The sequence below is a fragment of the Megachile rotundata genome, chromosome 12, assembly GCF_050947335.1.
Source record: "Megachile rotundata isolate GNS110a chromosome 12, iyMegRotu1, whole genome shotgun sequence".
NCBI classification, from domain to species: domain Eukaryota; kingdom Metazoa; phylum Arthropoda; class Insecta; order Hymenoptera; family Megachilidae; genus Megachile; species Megachile rotundata.
Window position 1 is genome coordinate 2961826 of NC_134994.1, and position 18016 is coordinate 2979841.

The following is an 18016-nucleotide window of genomic DNA, read 5'->3' on the forward strand; positions in this document are numbered from 1 at the left end:
AATATCTTATCTAAGGAATTTGTAAACCATTATTATATAAAACGAAATAAGCATAATAGTTTAATTTACTACATTAATAAATGTTCAAATCTGAAGTTAAATGAACAGGAATTAAGAAACTGAAAATTGAAACTTTGGTAACTCAAAAATTTCAAATATGCAAACTGAGTTTGATTTTTCTTTACAAATTAAAAATACTGATAATTTGGAAATCTGCAACTTCAATTGCTAAAAACTGCATGTAAGAATTTTGAGAGGTCAGAAATATAGGTTTTCTTGATTATCAGAATAGTTGACTACTATTGCAGTGTTATATCATTTTTCCCAATCACTACATGATTTGCAATATAATCAGGTACGGATGTAACAAGTATACATCGTTCCATTAATTTTGTTAAACAATGTGCAATATTTTTACTACAAAACTCCCACCTACAATATGTGCAATTACAATTCTTATAGAGTGTGGTATTAAAATATATTGTAATTTTACAAAACAAATACTCATGCAAGACTCATAGTTTCATTTGGCAATTCATTTCTTATGCGGTCATCAGCTATAGGCACACGTGGTGCTTCAAAAGTAAGTTTTTGTATAGTAGGAGGATTATCCCCAAAGCACTTTTCTGCATATTTTTTTCTCTGCTGTTATTGTTTAAAATCTACACCTGTTTTTCTAAAGATACAAAATACATTATAAAGTGAGCATTATTTTTCTGTTAAGAAACATTCTAATACCATTTTCCAAACATTTGCAAAAGAATGTATTACGTAATATTAAGAGCAGCATTTTCATATTCAACAGTGTCATCAACATTACAATTTGGGGTTCCCTCCATTCTTTTCCAACATATTCTACCTAAAGATTTTAAATCTTTTCCTGATAATTTAAGTTTCTTACATTTTCCATAACCCAAATAGTCTAATAATGCATTTAAAACAATTGTTAAAATATATTTTCTTGATGAAAAGAAAAAGTTTTGACCCACAAATAATGCAAAATACGAAGTACGCATAGCAGCAACATAATTTCTTTTTTTTGTTTTTTTTTTGTTTTTTTTTTTTGTTTTCTTTCCCATTTCAAATAAAGCCATATACGTAATACCATCATGTGTATTTGCTTTAACAACAACTTTTAAATTTTGAGAATGGAAATAATCTTGTATTTTGTCTTGAATTTCTCTATTTAAAAAATATTTTTTAGGATTATCGTTATTTAGGTACTTGTAACCATACCATGTAATTCGTTTACTATGCCAACTTATATCTAAAATGTGCATTTCATTATTAATCTTTAAATAAAGAAAAAAATAATATAGTATATATTACCAAGTAATTTTAAAGTCAATATATAGTTTTCCAGAACTCTCTCCGATAACTTTTTATCCTGTTAGAAGAATGTGAAACATAAGCCATACAAAATTCAGTTGCTTGAAATATAATTATATAAGAACTTACTGTTATAATTTGTCTCATAAACTGTGCTACATTAGCTGATGTAAACTTTTTGTTTACATTAACAAATCATTCTTAATCTTACAAGGAAAGGCACGCAAGTGTCCCCTTCCGATTTTGATGAAACTTCGTAGGTTTGTTAAGCATGCAAAAATAAGGGACACGTATTTTTTTTTATCGGCTAAGACGCGGGTTGAAGGGGTGAAACGAGCCCTTAAAGTTTCGACCCCTTTTGGCTATCTCGAAAACCATACGAGATACATTAAAACTTCTAATAGAAAAGTTGTATGGTTTCTTGCGTATAATAACAGGATGTTAACCAATTTTGCAAAATACAATTTGTTTATAACAAAAAAATTTTTCATAACCTTATTTTACAATTTATTCAAATTTGTATAATGACAAAAAGTGTAGAGAATTTTATTACAAATCCATTGGTATATATTAATATACAATATTGCCTCCTACAATTCCTCAGATTTTTATCATAAAGGTTCGCGCGCGCGCCCTCATGATACTAAACCGAATCATATCGGACGATATTACACTACCAGTCAACGTCATTTTTAAGCATAAATAAAAAACAATTATATTTGCGTTATACATAACTGTTAATTTTATTAAATTTGTATTACAAAACACTTATTGTTAAAGTACATAGGTATTCTATGTATATGTCAATTTTATAGATAACTAATAGTTTGAATAAGTTAGGGAACATAATCGTGGCAATAATGGTATTCTTCGAAAAAATGTTTCAAACACAACGGTTTCCGACATTAAGTATATGTAATAATAGATACGTCACGGCATATGTATATGGCATAGTGGTTCATTATGTGATGCATAGCAAAATTCTACTGTATTTGGAAAATGAGGAAAAATTTTTTGATAATGGTACCAATGGGGAGTCAGAACCTACCAGATGCAAAAGGTTTCGTTCCGATCGGTCCACCCAGCTAGGCGTAATCGGCGAACATACATAGAAAAAAAAAAAAAAAAAAAAAAAAAAAAATACTGATCGAATTGAGTAACCTCTTCCTTTTTCGAAGTTGGTTAAAAAATAGGATATAAAACTTCGTTTTTGAATTATTAAGAAAAATAGAAGCAAAAGGCAGCTTTGAACCTGGCTGCTGAGCGTGATTGTGAATAAGTGTCTTTGCCCCGAGACAGTGTACATGTTTAATAAAAAGCCCTTATGTTAAAACTCAGTTAAATAATTAACAGAACTATTATAAATAGTGTTCACTTAATTATTTCTCATAAATAAGGAACAGAATTAGTTATGTATAATTAACCGAAACCGAAGAATTGAAATTTCTGTTATTTTAAATTTATACAAAATGTATAAATAGTTAAAATGAGATCCTCGTAACTAAATTGCTTTACCGATCATAACTATTCGTAAAAATAATACGCGCGCCACAATACGTAATGTCACAGTCGGCTTGCTCCATTATCATTTTTCATTATCACTTTTTATTGTAATATTTTGTTGTTAGTTTTCATTCATTTTCTAATGTAATAACGGTGGATAAAAAAGCGAATACACATGAACGATTGCCCGAAAATAACTTTTATAATTTTTTTCTTTTTAGTGTTGCGCTTCGGATGTTTTGTCCTAAACTGCCAATCGTAGCTATCAAAGTTCCAAACGTAAAAGGAGCAAAAGTTCTGGACATCGTCTTCGGCCCTTCGAACCGAATTGGTCGAGTCAAAGAATCATAAAACAATTAAAAGGTTTCATTTTGCTGGCCTGGTGGTCACTTTATGGGCGTCCGAGAAAACCCTGTTTTTACGTAATACGCGTTACTTTGTGACTATACGGATGTTTTGAGAGTCGAAGTAGACATAGGTTGTAAATCTTTGCTCGAGTTTTTAAGCGACAACGAAACCGCGTATTTCTCTACGACTTTTTAAGGTATGCAGGATATTTGTTGGCGTTTAAAGAAATACGATATTTGCGAAAACTATTTAACAATTCAAGCAATTACTTAATGACAAAATAACTTGATAGAAATATATAAGAGTGACGCGTAAAGTTACAAAACTGAGGCTAATGTTCCCGTACTGAGGAGATTATAATGTTTGACCTTTGAAGATTTGTATGTCAACTAATTTTTTCTAGATTTTTCGATTAGAAGAAAATTTAACCCCCGCCTCTTTTCATGATTGGTAAAAATGTCGAAACCAGTTGACAGTTACATTCACTGTCCCCTCCTTGCTTTTTGCGTCGGAAATGTGGTTTTTCCAAAGTAACAGGTGTCAGTGGAAGCGGGGGCAAGAAAGGACGATTTTTACTAATTGTAAGAGATGGAATTTCCATAACTTAACATGGTCCCGAGTTTAACGTTGAGCGCAAGTGCCTCGTGATCGAAAGACTGCGAAACTTCACATCATTTAGTAAATCACGTCTCAAATTTTATTAAATCAAAATATCCAAAATTTACTTCTGCCAGGACGTGACAAATTTAAAACAAGGACTATGCCCTACTACCGGGAGAACCCGCAATCTTTGTTACGGGAATAAGAATTTAGGATATTTGCCCTACTTAAGGTAATTATGCGGGTCGATCTTTTATCGTCGATCTCTTCGACGGCAATCGTTTCGCACAAATCTATCTAGTAAATAAATGCAAAACGAAACCATGAATTTTACTTTATTCGACTTACATCATGTCTTATCCATTTATTTTATTTAAGAGCCATACTTGATAACTTAAATTTCAAATGTATAATTTGTCTGTTACTTAGTCATATATATAAAAATTAACTTTCTTCTGTATACAGATTTTGAACTTATTAAAATTGGTTAAATTCGTCAAATTGATCAAATCTAAATTTCAATATTCAACGTTTCATATTCAACGTTTAATTAATAAAAAGGGAATTGTTTATTTGTATTTTGCTCAGAGTGTGTAATGAAATCATGAATTGCGTAGAGATACGTAGGATAGAGAGGAGGCCAATCAAGCGTTTAAAAAAGGGGATAACAGCAAATAAGAGCAATCCAAGGAATTAGAGAACACGGCGGAATGAGTGACTGAGGTTTGCTAGGGCCTTTCCCGTAAAGCAAAGAGAAGCAAAATGGCAGTAAGCGTCGAGAGAAAGAACGGACAGCATGTTATAGAATGGATAATGGTGGAGGGGGAGTGGTGAAAGAGGAGAATGGGTGGCAGGTGGCATTGGAAGAGAGAAAAGGGTGGGGGTAAAATTACCGCAGGTGCGCTTGGTAGAACAAGCGACACAAGGGAGAGGTCGTTGTCTGTATAACATGCTATTGGTTTGCGATAGATCTCAACGGGGGATGACGTGTTTCTGTCGTGAGCTCTGAACGCAACACAAAGAAATTCAATTAAGCGCGGGTAAACAGCGCGGCGGGTGTCAACTATGACTTGCTTGGCGGGAGTAACTATGACTCCCTTTACACGCAAGGTCTTAGGAGTCCGGGATTTTACCCCGTGTTCGATGCAGGCCCTAGCAGATAGTTGCTGAGGTGTCGTGGTGCATGCACCATAGTATCCAAGACTAGTTCTGCGAGTCATAGTTCAGCAAGCAGCCACCTCTTCGTTGGTTCCCGCCACCAGTACCCCTTTACTCCCAAAGTAGAGGATCGGACGAAGCTAAGATCTCCCCCTGCGCACTCGGATCCTGCGGGTTGCCAGCCCTCCCGATCCTTAATTCATTGGTTATAAGTGGCGGGCCCTCAGGCTCGACTACTCTTGTAAGCGAGTAGCATAGGATACACAGATCCGACAGGATGTAGATAGTGGGTAAAACCATCCTTGCCGAGGGAAGGGGCGGGCGGGGGGGGGGGGGGGGGGGGGCCAAATCAGATATTTGCAACATCAAAAAAAGAGTCAGACATAGAATAAGACAGCGTACTATGACACTTCGGTGTGAAATGGTGGGGAGAGGTCGCGGTTGCCGTATGTTCGAGCTCACCGGGAGGAGGTGCTGGGGGGCGTTACAAGGTTAAGCTGGAGGTCAGCTCCCCTTGGACCTTGACGTAACCTCTCGGGCCAAGAACCTTTGAGTAAGAACACCCATTCCTCACACATGGAACACACACGCGAGGGGGGGGGGGGGGGGGGGGGGTAATCTCTCTTCCACAAGATGCGAGCGATGGCCTAGCGCAGGGGGACCATATCCAAGGACAGAAAAGCCTGCCAGGTTGCCGCCACCCCCCGGCCTTGTGGCGGGGGCGGGAGACAGTTTTAGTGGGTATACATGGAAACTGTCCCTCTTCTAGGGGCGCTGAAAGCGTGAGTCTTTCCACACTACCTGGGCTATCTTCCCAGGTGTCCGTAATAGGATTTCTGTCTTCCTTAAACAAAAAAAAAAAGGTCTCACTCAAATAGTGTTGTGATGTATGATCTTACCACCCTACATATGGCCCATTCGAGGAGTGCAGGGTCTCGCTCGAATGGTTATGCTACGTTACGTTACGCGAAACTTTCTCACTCACGATTCGACTTTTTGACTCTCGAGCCGACTCGCACCAGCTTCAACGTTCGAGTGACTGTGTTTCTGTAGAAGAAATCGCCTGAACACCCTCGAGTCTCCGAAGGTGACTGTTAAGAAAACACTCTATGCTTTCATTTGTTAAAACTGTTCACAAAAGAGAGGTATAGCTCTTAGCTGAATTATGGCAAGTAAATGTTTACGGTAAGACTGGTTCGGACCGGATGTGATAGACAAAAGGGTCTTTGATGACCCGTACTCCGAGGTATAAACTATTGACGGTGGTCTACGCGCCGAACCACTTGAGCCCTGCAATAAATCGCTTTGTCGCGGCAAAGGTCTCCGTTCGCGACCGAACAGTCACTATGATCCATTCTTTAAAAATACCAAGCAATAATTGTTTGATGTTTCGAACACTGAAAATATACAAGTAATGATTATTTTTCATTAATAGATTTCTGATTATTACTCATTTATTTAAATACTAAAATATGAAATAAATTAATATTTCTTATATTGATGGTTGCGGGCTGTTCCATATCAAGTCACCTAACATTGGACTTCACAATCAGTGATTTTTACCGTTCTGCACATTCAGAAGTATCTGCACTAATGATAAACGAAGAAGCATTGCAAGGTAAAATTAAATCACAAAAATAAATAATTACATGTGTCGAGTAGTTTTCTAGTATAAGAAATAAGAGGAGGAATGACATTCGGTAGTGAAACTGGTGAGACCTATTTTCGGTGATGTTTCCAGCGGACATCACATAATTTCAAAAAGGTTTAACAATTCAATTGTTATTTCAACGATGCAATGTATATCCTCGGCTACTGTCACAATTGTTACTTCTTACACCTTCTTTTCCTAACTCTTCCTCTCTCTCCCTTTCTCTTTCTCATTTATATATTACCGTAATTGATCGATTTTGCGATTAGTCTATTCAAACTTTATTAAAAATATAAATATATTTTTTATTGTAACAATTTTCTCAATTTTTGAACATTTCAATCAGTACTTATTTACTTAATGTATTTTGCAACAAAGTACTCTTTTCCACAACAACATTCTAGTACAATGGGAAATTTCGGCATTCCTTCAAAACATTACTATCGCTCTCAATACTATATTTACTGTATAATTAATCCTAAGTTTGTATGTTATAACGAAAGATCCCGAGAATGATGTCACTTTCCATACTGATGGAACTGTGTTTACTTTCACAATTTTTATAACACATATTCCTTTAATATATTTTATTAATCTATGATTTTGCATAGATTTAGCGCAATATTTATTTCCAATGTCTACAAAGACAACTTTTCACGCATAATAGCCTGCAATTGCAATTTCGCTTCGATATTATAATTATCACTATGATAGAATCTTGTCATCCAGAAACTATCCATTGTCATGAACATCTGTGGAATATCATTAATGATATTAGGTCTCTTATTTACTAAGTCTCTCATGTTCCTTTTTCTATGAAACCAGCGAAAATTTTAGATATGTCGTTCTGACATTTAAAAACGTATTTTTACTTACGTATGGCACGTGTATAGAAATAAAAGATATGTGGTTGGGCAGCACATGTAGATCAACATCGACTTCAGAGGCATAATTACACTCACTATCATGTCCTATGGTTTCCGCAGTCATATTTTTTTTTTTTTTATTTTACTATTATTATTATTATTATTGAGGAAGACAGAAATCCTATTACGGACACCTGGGAAGATGGCCCAGGTAGTGTGGAAAGACTCACCCTTCCCCCTTAAGGGGGACGGTTTCGGCCCATACCCACTAAAACTGTCTCCCGCCCCCAGGGGTTGGGCATGGCGGTAACCCGACGAGCTACATCATCAGCTGGATATGATCCACTCTCACTAGGCCGTCGCTTGCGTTCATGAGAAGAGACTGTCCCCCTCCCCCGTGTGTGCTCCGTATGTGACGAGAGGATGCCCTTATGCAGTGGATCTTGGCCCAAGCGGTATCGTCAAGTTCCTCGGGGAAGCCTTCGCGCGAGTGCTTCAACTTCCAGCTTCATCCTATAACGCCACCCGCTGCCGCCTTCCACCGCGCCCGAACATACGGTTCTAAAACCGCGACCTGTCCCCACCACATCATACCTACTAAATTGCTAATGCTCGATATCGCGTGTATATTAGCCTAATTCCCCCCCCCCCCCCCTCAAAAATTAAAAATTTCCCGTAACTTTACGCAACTATTCGCGTCTCCATGTTTAATCCGTAGTCAGATTCGGATTGGCTGCTACATACACTGTTTTTTCATCTGCGTTTGATCCCGACGCCGATAAAAAAAAGCCAACAGCACGCGGAGTTCCCAAGCGGTCACCCATCCAAGTACTATCCGCGCCCAACTCAGCTTAACTTCGGTGATCGGACGAGAACCGGTGTATCCTGACTAGTATGGCCGTTGGCTGAAAACGTATCATTGTAGCAGACTGTCGTATATCATTTTATATTTGTAGCGAGATTTTCTAAATAACAACTAAGTCTCTAAAAGTCAGGATATATATATATATTTTAAGATGAACTTCGAATGAGTATAACACCCACGGAGAATTTGTTTTTTAAATATTTCATCATGACAGTCTCACGTCCAGCCGCATTCTCAATAGATATATTTAGTTTAGTGTATCGACAGTATTTTTCTCTTACCGACAGTGAAACTATACACATTAATTGTCATAGGAATCCAGTTTAGCCGTCGCACAGTGGTCCCAAATCGCAAAAAGCTGGCCAAAATATGAAGGCGTATTTCAATTTTAATGAAATTTTGTATCTAGGCGTTTTCGAGGTCAGTCGTTACAAATCAAAAGTCGAAATTACGAAAAACAAAATGCCGAATTCAATATGGACGCTCAGTATTAAAAAAAAAACAAAAAGCTGACCAAAATATGAAAGAATTCTTCTATTTAGCTGAAAATTTGTACAAAGTGGTTTTTCGGGGTTACAAATTAAAGACAAAATTACGAAAAAAGTAATTAATTACGTTTATTAAATTACTTTCTGTTCCATTCAAATTACTTTTCAGTGCAATGAACATTTGTTACTGTGATAGAGTAATTTTTTCAGAAACTGAAATATAAATGTACATGTACATATTATACTAAACTATATTTTAAACAAGTTTAAAATTTTCAGCAATAATGTAATTATAGACGCACGCGCAAACATAGCAATACATCTTTTATTCATAATGTTAAATTCTATAGACCGATTTATATTATACTTTTTTTAACAATATTTATAATAATCCTGTGGCGTCCATATCAATATTCGTAAAAAGCTATAAAAAAACTGATGCTGAATATTCTTAAACTCAACGTTTATTTGCTTAATTGTACTTCGGTATTACGTGCCCGGGGTTCACGTATACCTGAACGTTGGCCTCTCCCCTATTTGTAATTTTTATTCAGGTATGATAAAAAAGGAGACGAAAATAGTGAGCAAATGACTAATTGTATGAAAGGGAGAAAAAGAGAGAGAGAGAAGCGAACACGCATGAATTAGTGGCAAACACAAGTATTTACATTTTCAAACGTTCATTAAAACTCGAGGGGCAGATATGGGCAGCACTTTTTTGTTAATTCGGATGCATTGCAGTCTTAACTAAATATGACAATTGGTTTTTTAGCCCAACTCCGTCTAACTCATAAACTTTTCCCCTTTTTTATAAATACCGAGGTCGTCATTTACTTGAATTTTTTATTAAAAAACGTTATTCAATTGTTGTATTATACTTTGTAAGTATTGATCTTGTAATGTGTCTATGAATTCTACTTACCTTTAGTTGTGTTTTCCATTTTGCAGAATCAAAATTGATGCACTGAGGACTGAGTTACTAATTTTTCTAATAAAGTCTATTTTTGCTGGATTTGTGCGCTAAGTATTGCTCGAACGAAAGTCAATTTCCTACTGAAATACCAATACAGGTAGTAAACTAGGCAACTGTACCTTTTGTAATTGAACGCATAAACTGTCAGTGTACCCAACCCAATAGTTAAAAGGTAAAAATTTAATACTTCATTTTTCAACTTTTGGCCAGCTTTTTGCGATTTAGGACCATTGTGCGTCGGTAACTAATATATGTATACATATATATATATATCTTTTAGTTGCAATTATTTTATTATTATTATATTAATTTTGATATGAATTAGGTAATATGTTCCACAAATTAATCAGATGTTAAGTGAGTTTATTAAAAACAATATTGATGTATTATTTTACTTACTTGAATAAATGTACATGTTATCTATGGAAAATTCCATGACGCTACGTGCTACGTGCTACGACGCTTGCCCCGAAATTCCTGGTATTAGTGCGCAACCCTAGAGAAGGATAGAGATGTAATTCCTGTTTACAACATTAACTGATATTTGAAAGAAAAGCGCGGCAGCTATCAAATTTCCCAATAGAAGAATCCATGTGCACGTACCCGGATTACGTTGATCAACTCATTACAAAATTACACAATTTTCGAAACACAGCCCGAAATAATCTTAAGCAATCTAAACACCGACAAAAGCACTATCATGACAACAAATTTCGACCGACATACTATGAAACAGGCAAAGACGTATTTCTCTTAAATCCACCATGAAAGAACAAATTAGAGAAGGAATACTCGGGTTCTCACAAAATTACGGGGACCATAGAAGACAATAACATAGAATTACAAGTTCTAATTGAAGATTTACACGAAAATTACATACTTTGACGTCACAGAAATTCCAGGAATTTGGTAAACCTGCGGGTATAAAAGGCCGAGCGAAACTCGCCTAAGCAGCAGAACAGTCTTCAAAGTCAAGCTAGTCAGAAGTCATAAGTATAAACCGGTACAATTTTCGCTGTAAGAGCCGAAACGATTCTAAGTTTTCAATTGGAAAGCGGGTATACGCCATTTGGATACTTGATCGCTGGGTTGCTTTAACCGACTTCGAAAAAGGAGGAGGTTACTCAATTCGATCAGTATATATTTTTTTTTTTTTTTTTTTTATTATTATTATTTTTATTTTCTATGTGTGTCCGCCGATTACGCCTAGCTGGATGCACCGATCGGAACGAAACCTTTTGCATCTGGTAGGTTCTGACTCCCCATTGGTACCATTATCAAAAAATTTTTCATTTTTCAATTGCAAAGTGTTGTTATTGCAAAAAAACCGGCAACTTTTGAAATAAACTTTTCTCGATTTTAGTGCGCTTTTAATATTTTATCACGGACATGATTCTGAACAATTATGTTCATATAAAAATTTCGCGGAAAGCTTTAGTTTTCGAGATATTAGCGAAAAATTGTTGAAAAGTTTTGAAATCAACTTTGGACGATTTTAATGTCCTTTTAATATGTTATCAGGGGCACGATTCTGAACAACTTTTTCCTTATCCGCAATTAAGGGGAAGCTTTAGTTTTCGAGTTATTAGCGAAAAACTATTGTTACTAATACAGTATTCACTCTGTAAATGTTACTTTTGCCGGTCTCGATTGTACATTTACGGTAGAGGTCCTACATTCTTTGTAGTGTGCCGAACGTAGAAAGAGACAGCCATACAAAAGACAAAGAGGGATAGAGTTTCGAGCGTTCGGCAAACATGAAAGACTCGTGCGTGTTGTGTCTTTTAAATTTAAAAATTAAAATTCTTTATTTTTGGTTTTTCGTCAATGGAACTTTTACCATCGTATTTGTCTCGTTTTTCTGATTAAAATGACACCAAACACGATATGATTACGATCGTAATTACTTATGTAACAAGCCATAAAAGTTTGGGATGTAACATTTACGGTAGAGGTGCGAATTCCTTCTAAAGGCTTGCTATACAAGTAATTATGATTTTAATTATACCGTGTTTGGTACCATTTTAATCAGAAAAACGAGACGAATACGATAATCAAAGCTTCATTGATTAAACCCCAAAAATAAAGAATTTTGATTTTTGAATTTAAAAGACAGAAGACGCACGAGTGTTTCATGTTTGCCGAACGCGTCAACTTTCTGCTTCTCTCTCTTTTCTATTCGCCGTCCTCTTTTATGTTAAAAACTTTAATCACTCGTTACACACACAATTGTTAACGTAATTATATCATGTTTGGTGTCATTTTAATCAGGAAATCTAGACAAATACAACAGTAAAAGTTTCATGAAAAAAAAAAATAGTAAGAAATAAGAAAGTTACAATCTTTTCCTTTGCTTGCATTAGTATGTGTCTCACCGATATTCAATCCTCGTCGTTTCGGCGACCGATCCTGTTTCATTCTTGACTGATTTCGAGGGGGATCCCCCAGTAGTGGGGATACAATTTTAACATTTACGGTAGAGATCTTTTTAACATTTATGGAGTGAATACTGTATATTGAATTCTACGTATGCCTCCGTGCCTCTGGTGGTGTATGAGTCAACATGCAATCGCCGATTTTATTTACCAATTTTACAACAATTAATAAAAAAAAAAAATTGAAAAACGAATATCCATGTTGTCTTTTACTTAATTATGTTCATGGCATTTACGCGGACAAAAAAAAAGCCCGGAAGAACTATCTCACAGTATCCTATAAAATTCTCCCCATTCCACTAAAAAGCGTGAAATAAAATAATTTTAAGAAAAAAAATACACCGACTTCGAAATGCACTAAAAAGTATAAAATAATTTCTATTTCATTCAATCATACAATTACGTCACAGATATGAATGAAACCTATTTACTCGTTAGGTAGTGTATTAAATACATTTCAACCTTTTCGGAGGCGGCGCAAAATTAAAAATACCTCAGTAAACGTTGCTGCCAATAACCAGTTGATTGTGGTATGGCGTATTGGAAATTAATAAATCCTGAAAAAGAATACGAACCATTATAGATATATCTGGTAATATACGTAAATGTAACGACTGCATCTTCATTTCGCAACGTTTCTGATATAAATGAAATTGAATCGACTTCGTTCGCATGTGGAAGCCATGAATCTAAGAACCTATAAACGGAGCCCACAACGCGGGAATTACCAAATTTGCGGCAGATGGGCTCTATCTTTATAGTATATGCGGCGATCGAGTCTTTTCGTCGCATACTCTATGAATCTAGATAGACCATAGTTCCATTCTATACACATTAACACCTACTTCGCGGCGTGCTGTCGAGTTATATGTATAGAAAAAAAAATAGCTATACAAGCTTTGCCTATGTTCGGCTGTGCAAAGGTTGACATGTTCAAGAAAATCTTTTAATTTTGCGCCGCCTCCGAAAAGGATGAAATGTATTTAATACACTACCTAACGAGTAAATAGGTTTCATTCATATCTGTGACGTAATTGTATGATTGAATGAAATAGAAATTATTTTATACTTTTTAGTGCATTTCGAAGTCGGTGTATTTTTTTTCTTAAAATTATTTTATCGCAACTAGCGAACGGCACGCTTCCCGTTCAAGCGGTCTTGTATCTGAAACTCCCACCCACCCCCAAGTTGTATGCTGACCCCCCAGAAAGGCTAAGACATCAAACCGAGAGCTTTCAGCTATTCATACTTAATTTTTGTCGAATTATTAATTCGCCCTCAGATTTTCGGAGATCGCTCTGGGTAGTATCGTAGCTAGCGTACAGCGGGCTCCCCATTTCAGAGGCTTGGTCTATGAAGCCCGTGTTTTTTGGGTGGCAGTTAAGTAATTACGATTCACAAGTAGAGTCATTTTCGATTTGCTACCCTGTTGGACGTATATTGTTTATCTGACTCTGGGTCGTTGGGTTGTTTTAGCAGCTAGCGAACAGCAGGCTCCCTAAATAAGCGATCTGGTTTTGGGTGTTAGTGTGCGCTCTAACAAAAAGGGCCATGGACAATTAGTCAAGTCAAATTGTAAAAGAGTAATTGTTCCGAGAAAATTCATTAACTCTCAACAAATTTTAGAACTTGAATTAAAAAGAGAATATTGTTCTGTCTCTAGCGTATTTTTCGTAGTCGACTACACCGCGTTAGATAATAGATAAAATTATTAATCTGTCTAACTTTGCGAAAGCGTATTTAGATACACTTAGAGAATCACACTTAGATCGGATTGCTCGCTGCGGTAGACTATAACGCGCTAATATTATTAATTTTGTAACAGCACATTTATATCAATTTAGAAGCCGAATCATACTTAGGCAGGATTCACCGTAAACTGTACACATATTAATCAAGTTAAAATCAAACCCTCAACACTTGGAATATCGAATTTTGTAAAGCGTAGTTAACTTTAAACGAGAATCAGACTTAGGTACGATTTGACGTAAAGTACTAACCAGCGAGTTTCGTTTTGTTAAATCTAATTTACACTCTCTACTTATGCACTATTTCATTTTGAGTTCTTGTTACTAAACAATCAAAATCTATTTAGTTTCTTTTGTTCCAATTAACACGTTCCGTGCCACGTGTACCACCGGTGGTACACGGTAAACTTGATCGTCAGGCCACGTGTACCACCGGTGGTACACGCAGTCATATTTATTCAGTGCGCTGAAAACATATATTTTATTACAAATATAATTTTGTAAACTATATTTCTACCTAAAAAATGAAGCATTATACAAGATGCAGTATAGAACAAAAGAAAAAAGGAATTACTTATGTATTGAGGATGTAATGAAATATTGTGTGATAATATATTAATCTTTAGTCAAAATATCAAATGGCCTGAACGACAAGTCAGGCAAAAATGGCTTGGCACGGAACGTGTTAATCAATATACTTTTCATTATTTTTGTTGTTATTGTTATTGTTATTTGTTAACTTCATTTTTCTTATCATTTTATTAAATGAACCTTGTTGTTGAAAGATATTGACCTGTGGATTTCACTCTTTAACCACACATCACACAAATCTCACGTTCTTTATATTTAGTTATTTGCGAAAAACAAGTCGTTCAGTAGGTAAAAGCCGCTCTTTACTTCACGAGCGCTGTTAACCCTTTCGCGCCGAGCGCCGCATATATGCGGCATCCGCGCCACGACTTTTGGGTATGAGCGTTCTGTTCCGTGACGGTACTTCGGCGGACGGACCTGCCGTAACGAAAGGGTTAACATCTGAGCCTAGGTTCCAGAGTCGTTCTAACACCTGTAAACGCCAAAGAAATTGATTTAGCTCATACTATTACGGACTAAATTAATCGAGACGCACAAGCCTGTTATGCAGAAATTGAAACCGAACAAGAATTATTGTTTGAATATAATGTAAATGAAGATAAATTTCCATCATGCGATCCACATGAGCCAGAAATAAGTGTATCATCGTCACCTGTAGAAGTGAATCTTCGTCGAATTCGCCCGATGAAAATATATTTGGAAGGGATCATATTAGTATTGAATATAAGAAGGATGCTGTAAACTTTTGGAAGAGTGGTAGGAAAAAACCATTATCTTTCAAAAGTGTACAAAGGAAATTTAAAAAATTGAAAAGTTGTGCACAGTTATATAGACGGGAACAGCACGTTAGTAGTAGCGGGTCGCACATTGATAAACTTCGTGATATTGGTAATGCTGTATTAGAAAAGTTTGTTTTAGCGTGTAATAGAAATGTTCGGCCGCGAACCGAAGCCTTTGTCGCGATTAAGGAATTTACTACAGGGTTCAAGTGGTTCGGCGCGCGGACCGCCGTGAACCGTTCATACCTCGAAATACGGGTCACCGAGGACCCTTTTGTCTCTCAAATCCTGTCCGAACTAGTCTTACTGTAAACACGTGCGTGTCATAAATCAGCTAACAGCTGTACCTCTCTTTTTAAACAATTTTAACGAACGAAAGTATAGAGTTCTTCCTAACCGTTACCTTCGGAAACGCGAGGGTATTTAGGCGATCTTTCGTACAACGAAAAACACAGTCGAATGTTGAAGCTTACACGGTTCGGATCGAGAGTCGAAGACGTCAATCGTGACTTAGAAGTTTCCGCGTAACGCGACGTAGCATAGCCAATGCAGGGTGGTTCGGAAATCATTCACGACGCCATTCGAGTGAGACCCTGCACTCCTCGAATGGGCCACGGTAGGGTGGTTAAGTCACACACTGTATACTGTTCGTGCGAGTCCTACACCCTCGAACGGGCCACGGTAGGGTGGTTAACGTACATACTCTGTACACTGTTCGGGCGAGCCCTACACCCTCGAACAGGCTACGGTAGGGTGGTTAAACGTACACATCAACATGATCCGAGTGAGTCCTACATTCTTAACTCGATCATTGTGAATAATCTCACGCAACGTGAATTATCACTCAAAACGAACAACGCTGAGCGAGACTCTGTTCTCCTCAAATCGAACGACATTGAGCGAGACCTTGTTCTCCTCAAAACGATTCTCATTCAATACGCAATCAACACAACGTACACATACTCGTACACATTTTCACCGTAGAATCATTAACGAAACATATTTTTGTAAGGGGTTTTTTATGCCGCAAGGCTTTTTCCCATAATTCGAATCGCTAGAGCCAATAAACGATCACGACTTTTCAGGCTCAATTGTGTCTAAACAATTTTTATTTACCCTCTTCCTCAATCGAATTCATATATTCCTTGAAACACGAAATTTCTCCATGTTGGACAGATTTCGACGATACAGAAATGTAGTAGTACATGACATTGATTTAAGACGTTGGGCATTACAGGGGAAACAAAAGTTGAGTTTTGAAGGATTTCAAGCATCGCAGGATTTCAAGCATATTGTATCGAGAAAGACTACAAAATTCATCACTAGAAATTATTCTGTTAATTTGTCCGAAATAAACACGCGAGCAAATGAATTTGTGCCAAGCTCCATATTTTCGTAGTCATGGTGCAATAAATATTTTCAATTCCGACCAAAGTGGATTTTAACTTGAAATGCACTCTGGAAGGACGCTTTCATGGAAAGGTGAAAAATATACATTATCAGCTATACAGTCTTCATCTGCTTTAACACATTCTTATACTATACAACCAACTATATCAGCTGATGGACAACTTTTGTCTCCTCTGATTGTCGTTTTGAAAGAAGCAAGTAGTCAATTAGGGCCACGGGTAAGAAATAGAGTATTTACAGCACCCAATATTATTATCGGGTTATCAGCATCAGGCAAATTAAACAAAGATATTTTCAGACAATGGTTGGACACAGTATTTTTTCTAAATTCATCAGAAAATAGTATTTTATTACTGGACTTATGGACAAGATCAAAATTTGATAACAAATATGATTTTTTATCCAAACTATTTCTGGATTATTCCAAAAAACGCTATTGGATTAATACAGCTTTTACATGTATATGGTTTCAGAATATGGAAAAATTTCGCGCGCAAAATATCAGGTCCTGTACTTACGTTAAATTTACAATTTAATTTACATGCACGGACTATCAAGATGCACTTTACACAATTATCAAGATGCACTCTTTAATTCATAATGAATTATCCGCACCTAGATATAAAGAGCTATTTAAGTACGCATGGTTTCGGTGTGGTTACATCAATATCAAACCAGAACATTTTGATAATCCCGTTGATTTCAGTTTCAATCAAATTGAAACTATGTATTGCTCAAATTTTCCAGAGGTAGTTGCCGTAAAATGTTCGTGATGTAAAAGTCATTTGTATTTCGTGCATTTTTTTTAACATTTTCTAATGAAATTAGATTATTTTTTGAATTTTTTCTGTGTATTTTTCCGTTGCGTCTTACATTGCTGAAGTCGACTCAGGTCGAGTAATAAAAGTCAAGGGCCTACTGACCATGGGGCGATGCTATACATATGTATAACAGCAGTTTTTCCGCATTTCGGGTCAGTCGTGCGACAACTTCAATCAGCGTAACGTTTTACCCTTAAGGTTTCGCCTCCGTTGTATTCATTTTTTTAATAAACATCTTTTTCTTACCCTAAGCGATTGAGTACTCTTATTATTACAGATCCTCAATATTTTCATTAATGTCATACAGTATTCTCTCCGTAAATGTTACTTTTGCCGGTCTTGATTAATAAAGAATTTTAATTTTTGAATTTAAAAGACAGAAGACACACGAGTCTTTCATGTTTGCCGAACGCGTCAACCTTCTGCTTCTCTTTCTTTTCCATTCGCCGTC

The 18016-nt window shown here is 36.3% G+C and overlaps 1 non-coding gene and 1 pseudogene across 1 annotated transcript; both read right to left on the minus strand.

Moving 5' to 3' along the window:
- Window positions 1–241: 241 nt before the first annotated feature.
- On the minus strand, window positions 242–5000 carry LOC105662957 (uncharacterized; annotated as a pseudogene).
- Window positions 5001–8242: 3242 nt separating this feature from the next.
- Window positions 8243–8361, minus strand: LOC143265553 (5S ribosomal RNA). Its single transcript, XR_013040188.1, has one exon. It is a non-coding gene; the product is annotated as a 5S ribosomal RNA (ribosomal RNA).
- Between the last annotated feature and the right edge of the window lie 9655 nt (window positions 8362–18016).